This window comes from Hyperolius riggenbachi, chromosome 4 (assembly GCF_040937935.1).
Source record: "Hyperolius riggenbachi isolate aHypRig1 chromosome 4, aHypRig1.pri, whole genome shotgun sequence".
NCBI classification, from domain to species: domain Eukaryota; kingdom Metazoa; phylum Chordata; class Amphibia; order Anura; family Hyperoliidae; genus Hyperolius; species Hyperolius riggenbachi.
The window spans coordinates 392,017,543-392,023,542 of record NC_090649.1 but is presented as its reverse complement, the minus strand read 5'-3'; positions in this window follow the sequence as shown (position 1 = coordinate 392,023,542).

The following is a 6,000-nucleotide window of genomic DNA, read 5'->3' as shown; positions in this document are numbered from 1 at the left end:
TCGATTGCGCCGTGCAGGAAATTACCGTCGATCGCCCGTGAGTAGGGAGCTCGTCGCTAGCGGTGGCCGATCCGATACAGGAATACATTACCTGACACTGGCTCCCGGGCATCTTCTCCGCGCTGCACCGCTCTGTTCCTGCTCCATCCCAGCGTACATTAACTTCCTGTGTCACTCCAGTGACCATGAAGTTCAAATAGAGGGCGCTCTATTTGAACTTCCTGGTCACGGAGTGACACAGTGTACGCTGGGATGCGGTGCGGGATGCTGGGATGCGGTGCAGCGCAGAGAAGAGGACCCGGAGCCAGCTTCAGGTAATGTATATGGGGGGGGGGGGGGGGGGCAGGAGCAGCTCAACAGATTGTGAACGGTTTCGGGCTGAAATCTATTCACAATCTGTTTGCAGTAAAGACAGCCATACGATCCCTCTCTGATCAGATTCGATCAGATAGGGATCTGTCAGTTGGTCGATCTAATGGCAAATCGACCAGTGTATGGCTACCTATAGTGGGATTGATCGGATGGTCTAATCTGGTGGCCATCTAATAGTGTATGGCCAGCTTAAAGTACCCCTGAACTGACACCACATTTACTGAATAAAGCCCATGTTGGGTTAGAATACCTGCTTCTTAGTGCGCTGCCACCACTTTTTGTCCTTTAGGGTCCCCTGTTTCCCATGCCCAGTCCTGTAAACTCTGCAGCCTCCCGAAAGTTCCTCAGAACGGTGCAGAGCAGTGGCGCCTGTGCAGTGAAAGAGTGCTTGGTTTCACTGTGGGGGAATGCGGAGGAATAGAGCAGCATGGAATGATGGTGAGGATTTCAAGGGGCTGGAAGAAGCCCCAGGTAAGTAACTGACCACATCACCATTCACTTAACATTTCCATTAAAGGGGCTCTGTGGGCTAGTTTAAAATTCAAAATCTGATACTTACCTGAGGCTTCTATCGCCCCCCTGCAGATAACCTGTCACTCTCTGAAGAATCTTCCGGTCACCGTCCAATTATTTGTCTAACTAGACGAATTCAACTGCTCCTGCGCGGCTGCGGCCGTGTGCATCCTCTCTCTCCGCTCGCGTCTCTGGGAGCTTCCTGCGCAGTACGAGAAAACTTCTTACTGCGTCTGCGTCGACACGTACGGCCTCGGCCACGCAGGCGCAGTTGCATTCGTCTAGTTCAACCAACCTTTCTCAACCTTTCTACCCTGGAGCAACCCTGCAAATAGGTTTTGGATCTCAAAGAGCCCATGCAAACAATGCGTGCACAATCTCCTGCAGTATCCGGCCCCAGGACTTGACACCAAATGGCATTAGGTGGTCCTGGGGCTGCTGCAGCGGTCACACCCATTGGCGTGAAGCAGTCTTCAGATAGTTAAGACCTGCCCTCCCAGTGATGTTAGCCTAGGCTGTTTAGCTATGTGGAAATCTACCAGAGCATATTTCTACTGGCTTCGGGACCCAGTAACGCACCTGATAGCAGGAAGGGCTGTTAAACACAGAGTGCTTTTAAAGTGAACCTTACCCGAGAACAAAAAAAAAAGTCCCACTTACATGGGACTTCTACCAGCCCCCTGCCGGGGCGACTGACACGCGATCGAGGGCAGCGCAGGCGCACTGGCCCAGCAACTGACCAGTCACTGGAAATGAAACTAGCTTCCTGTGGGGGACCGGAGGATCGGTTTGAGACAGGGAGGGCACAGGACGTCTGCAGGGGGCTAGTAGAAGCCCCAGGTAAGTAAAACCTTTTTTTTTTTTCTTTCTGTTCTTGTTTAAGGTTCACTTTAACCATTTCAGCCCGCGGGGATTTTTCACCTTATGCATCAGAGCAATTTTCACCTCCCATTCATTCGCTAATAACTTTATCACTACTTATCACAATTTATTGATCTATATCTATTTTTTTCCGCCACTAATTTAGGTTTTCTTTGGGTGGTACATTTTGCTAAGAATTATTTTTTATAGATTAATAAGAAAAAAAATGGAAAAAATTAATTATTTCTCAGTTTTCGGCCATTATAGCTTTAAAATAATCCACGCTACCATAATGAAAACCTATGTGTTTTATTTGCCCTTTGTCTCGGTTATGACACTATTTAAATTTTGTCCCTATCACAATGTATTGTAATTTTTTTTTCCCATTAAAAAATTTATTTGGGTAATATTTTGGTGTGGGAAATAAACAGTTAATTTTTAATGTTGTTATATGTGTAAATTGTAATGTAAAAAATATGTAGATGTAGTTTTACTATTTGGCCACCTTGAGTTTTGGGTCCCAAAGTGCCTTCCCATCCCCGCGTTCCAGCACTGGATCCCTCGCTGCTTACTTCCGCCGCTGCGGGAGGCTTCAGCAATCTTTGGGAGCCTGGGTGCTCTTGAAGACAGCCACTCCGTACTGTGCATGTGAGAGACTGTGTGCTTGCGCATGCGCAGTATGGAGCTGCACGCTTTGGCGCGTATAACGGGGGATTCATCGCTGGAACGTGAACTCTTTACAAATGTGGTGAACATATAGACACACAAGACACAGAACATTTATGCAGCGCTTTTTTCCTGGCGGACACAAACCGCCAGAGCTGCAGCCCCTGGGACACTCTCTATATGCAGTAACAGTGTTAGGGAGCTTTGACCAAAGTCTCCAACTGAATAGGTGCTGGCTTATTGAACAGGAAGAGCCAAAATATAAACCCTGGTCTCCTGTGTCAGATGCAGAGCCTCTGTCTGGGGTAACGTAATTGCTAATTACAGTAGAATCCCTCCATAGTAAACTCCAAGGGCCCGTGAAAAGTGGTTTACTATATCAGATTGGAAATACTCGAGCATCTTAATTCAGTCAATAATTGGGAATCATTTTTTCTTTTCATTGCTTCAGCATGTGAGCACAGACAATGTTTACAGTGGAGCCGATAAAAACTTTTACTCATTGCATAATTGTGTTCCTTTCATATAGTTTATAGGGCATTCCTCAAGCCAAATACTTTTGTTTTGTTTTAATACTTTAATTCCCTATAAACTAAACAAGCCTCGCCCACAGCTTCTCCAGAGAGCCTTGGCACTCTGAGCCTTAGTAGCAAGGGCTTATGGGAGCTCAGTCTGGGCAGGAGAAGGAGGAGGTTACTAGCCAGAGATTTCAGAGGCAGAGGGGGGGAGGGAGTAGGAGTGGGGAGTGAAGTTTTCACAGGCTGGGAGGGAGTAGGAGTGGGGAGTGAAGTTTTCACGGGCTGAGGGCTGGAGATACAGATCAGCTTGCCTATGTGTAATGTGACAAACAGAACATTGCTGCCCTCATTGTATCACAGGAATAAATAATCATAAACTGTTGAAGCTGTTTGCAGCTAGATTTGCTGAGTAAACTATCTAAACTTTAGGTAAGATATATATATATATATAGACAAGTTACTGGTAATAGTTAGTTTTTCATCTCGAATCCGCTTTAAGCCACATCAAAATGCACAGTGCTCAATATGCAGGGATTTGTAAGCAATAATCATGCAACAGCTTGCACAGGAAGCGTAAGTTAATGCAGCTAAAGTATTTATCATGTGCTCCTTTGTCCACATGTCTGTGCAGCCTTGATGATGCTGTAGGGTTGCAGCCATGCACAAACAAGTCACAGGTGATGGGCAGTTCTTAAATGATAGGCAAACACTCAGTATTTAGGCAGCAGCTTACACAGGAAGCATAGGTCTCTCCAGTTATTGCAGTTACTGAACTTATAGCGTGCTCCTCTGTCCACATTTCTGTGCAGCCCGGTAGATACTGTAGCATTGCAGTCATGCATAAGCAAGTCACAGATGACAGGCAATTCCCTCAGTAACAGGCAGCAGCTTAGGCAGGAAGCATAGGTCTCAACGGCTAGTGCTTTTTAGGCCTTGTTCCCATCTATTCAGCGTAGATGGCCGTGCGATCAGAACACAACGCATATAATTGCAGACCATCTGTGCTGCTACCCGTTGTGCTGCTGATTCCATCCATTGACAGTGATGAGTCAGCTCTGCGCTTGCAGGCAAAATGCAGGCAGCAATATGCAAGCGCATCGTACTGCTGCGCAGTGCCTTTGATGTGAATGGCAGAAGGGGTTCCTATGCCCTTCCGCCATTCTTGAGTGTCACCACATCATACGCGCTTCCAAATGCGCACAGAGGGCGGATGATGTGAACGAGGCCTTTGGTAATTCATGCAGGCCTGGACATTTACCGTATATACTCGAGTATAAGCCCCCCCCCCCCAACTATTACATGAAAAAAAAAAAAAAAAAAAAAAAGGAAAAAATGACTGACCCGAGTATAAGTCGAGGGTAGGAAATGTAGAACTTCCGGAGGACCTCCTAGTGCTATCTGATCACTAACCCAGGGCTCTGACCCCCATGCCTTTAGCTGAAAATCTACCTTATGTGACTTGGGGATTCCAAAGGCAGCTATGATAAACTATAATGTAAGAAGGACAATCGAAACATGTTTTTGCCTCTCACGTCAGACTGTTCCCCTTTCTTTTCACCCATCATTTAGCAGCATGTTGGCAGCTGTCACACCATTAGGTGGTGGTTTTAATGTTTTGGCTGACAAGTGAAACCACTGAATATCTGCAGCGCTATTGTATGATCTATCATCAAGTAAATGCTCCACTGTGATCTATCTCTTTCATGCACTTTGTAGGGTAGGGACCCTTCACAGACTACTTTTACAGTACAATGTGCAGGCAGATTGTTTCTACCAATTTAGTTGTGCCCAGCCCCCCATGCCAGAGCGATGTTCTGTATTTATGCATGCCGTTTATGCCAGGGCTGTGGAGTCGGTACAAAAATCTTCCAACTCTGACTCCGACTCCTCCGTTTCTGAAACCACGACTCTGACTCCGACTCCGGGTACCCAAAATTGCTCAGACTCCGACTCCTTAGTCTAATACTTAACAGGGCTGTGGATTTTGTACAAAAATCATGCGACTCCGACTCCTCAGTTTCTGAAACCACGACTCCGACTCCGGGTGCCCAAAATTGCCCTGACTCCTCGACTCCGACTCCACAGCCCTGGTTTATGCAGTGATGGCTGTTTACTTGTCAGCTGGAGCGGTATGTGGCGATTGTTATCTGTTTACTCATGCCTCCCCCTCGCCGGAGCAGTGTTCTGTATTCTGCCATCCCCCTCCGGGTCTTATCATACGAAGTGCAGTAAGTTCTGAGTTTCCCTCCTCCACAGCAGTGTACTGTCTCCCTTCAAGTGTTTCCCCCAGTAAATGCAATGTGAACGGGAGCATTGTGGAGCATTTACTTTACCGTTTCCTGCCGCCAGGAATCAGATTCTCCAGCTTGTCTGCCAGCCTCATTTCTATGATGTCCTCTAGAGGCGTCTCACATTGCGTGCACCACTGCAGGAGGTCATAGAGACGGGACTGAGATAGAAAAGCTGGAGAATCTAAATTCTGGCGGCGGGAACCAGTGAAGTAAATGCTCCACTGTGATCCCGTTCACTCTGGGAAACACTCAAAGGGGGGCAAAACACTGCTGAGGATAGAGACACGCTCAGAACGCACTGCACTGCATTTGCAAACACCTGGTGGGGGACGGCAGAGTACAGAACACCGTTCCGGCGGGGAGAGGCATGACTAAGCGGAAACAATTTACACATACTGCTCCACATACCGGCACATGCCATGCTGACATACTGGGGGGAGGGAGGAAACGGCATACAACGGACAGCACGTCAGGCGGACATAATCGAGGTGCTCTGGCAGACAGCACATGTTGGAGGAGACGCTCACTCAGTGAAAATACACGGCACATACCTATTTGGTGGAGGGGTACAAGTTACTGACTTGAGTATAAGCCAAGACTCCCACTTTTGGGCCACTTTTTTGGGGTTCAAAAACTCGGCTTATACTCTAGTATATACCCCGTATGAGGGCATCCATCTTGCGGCAGACGGAGCCATGCTATACCATTTCAGCCACTTCGACCTGCTGTGGTTGGGAAACATAAGAAGGGGGACCGCACACAGCCCCCAAACAGGCCAC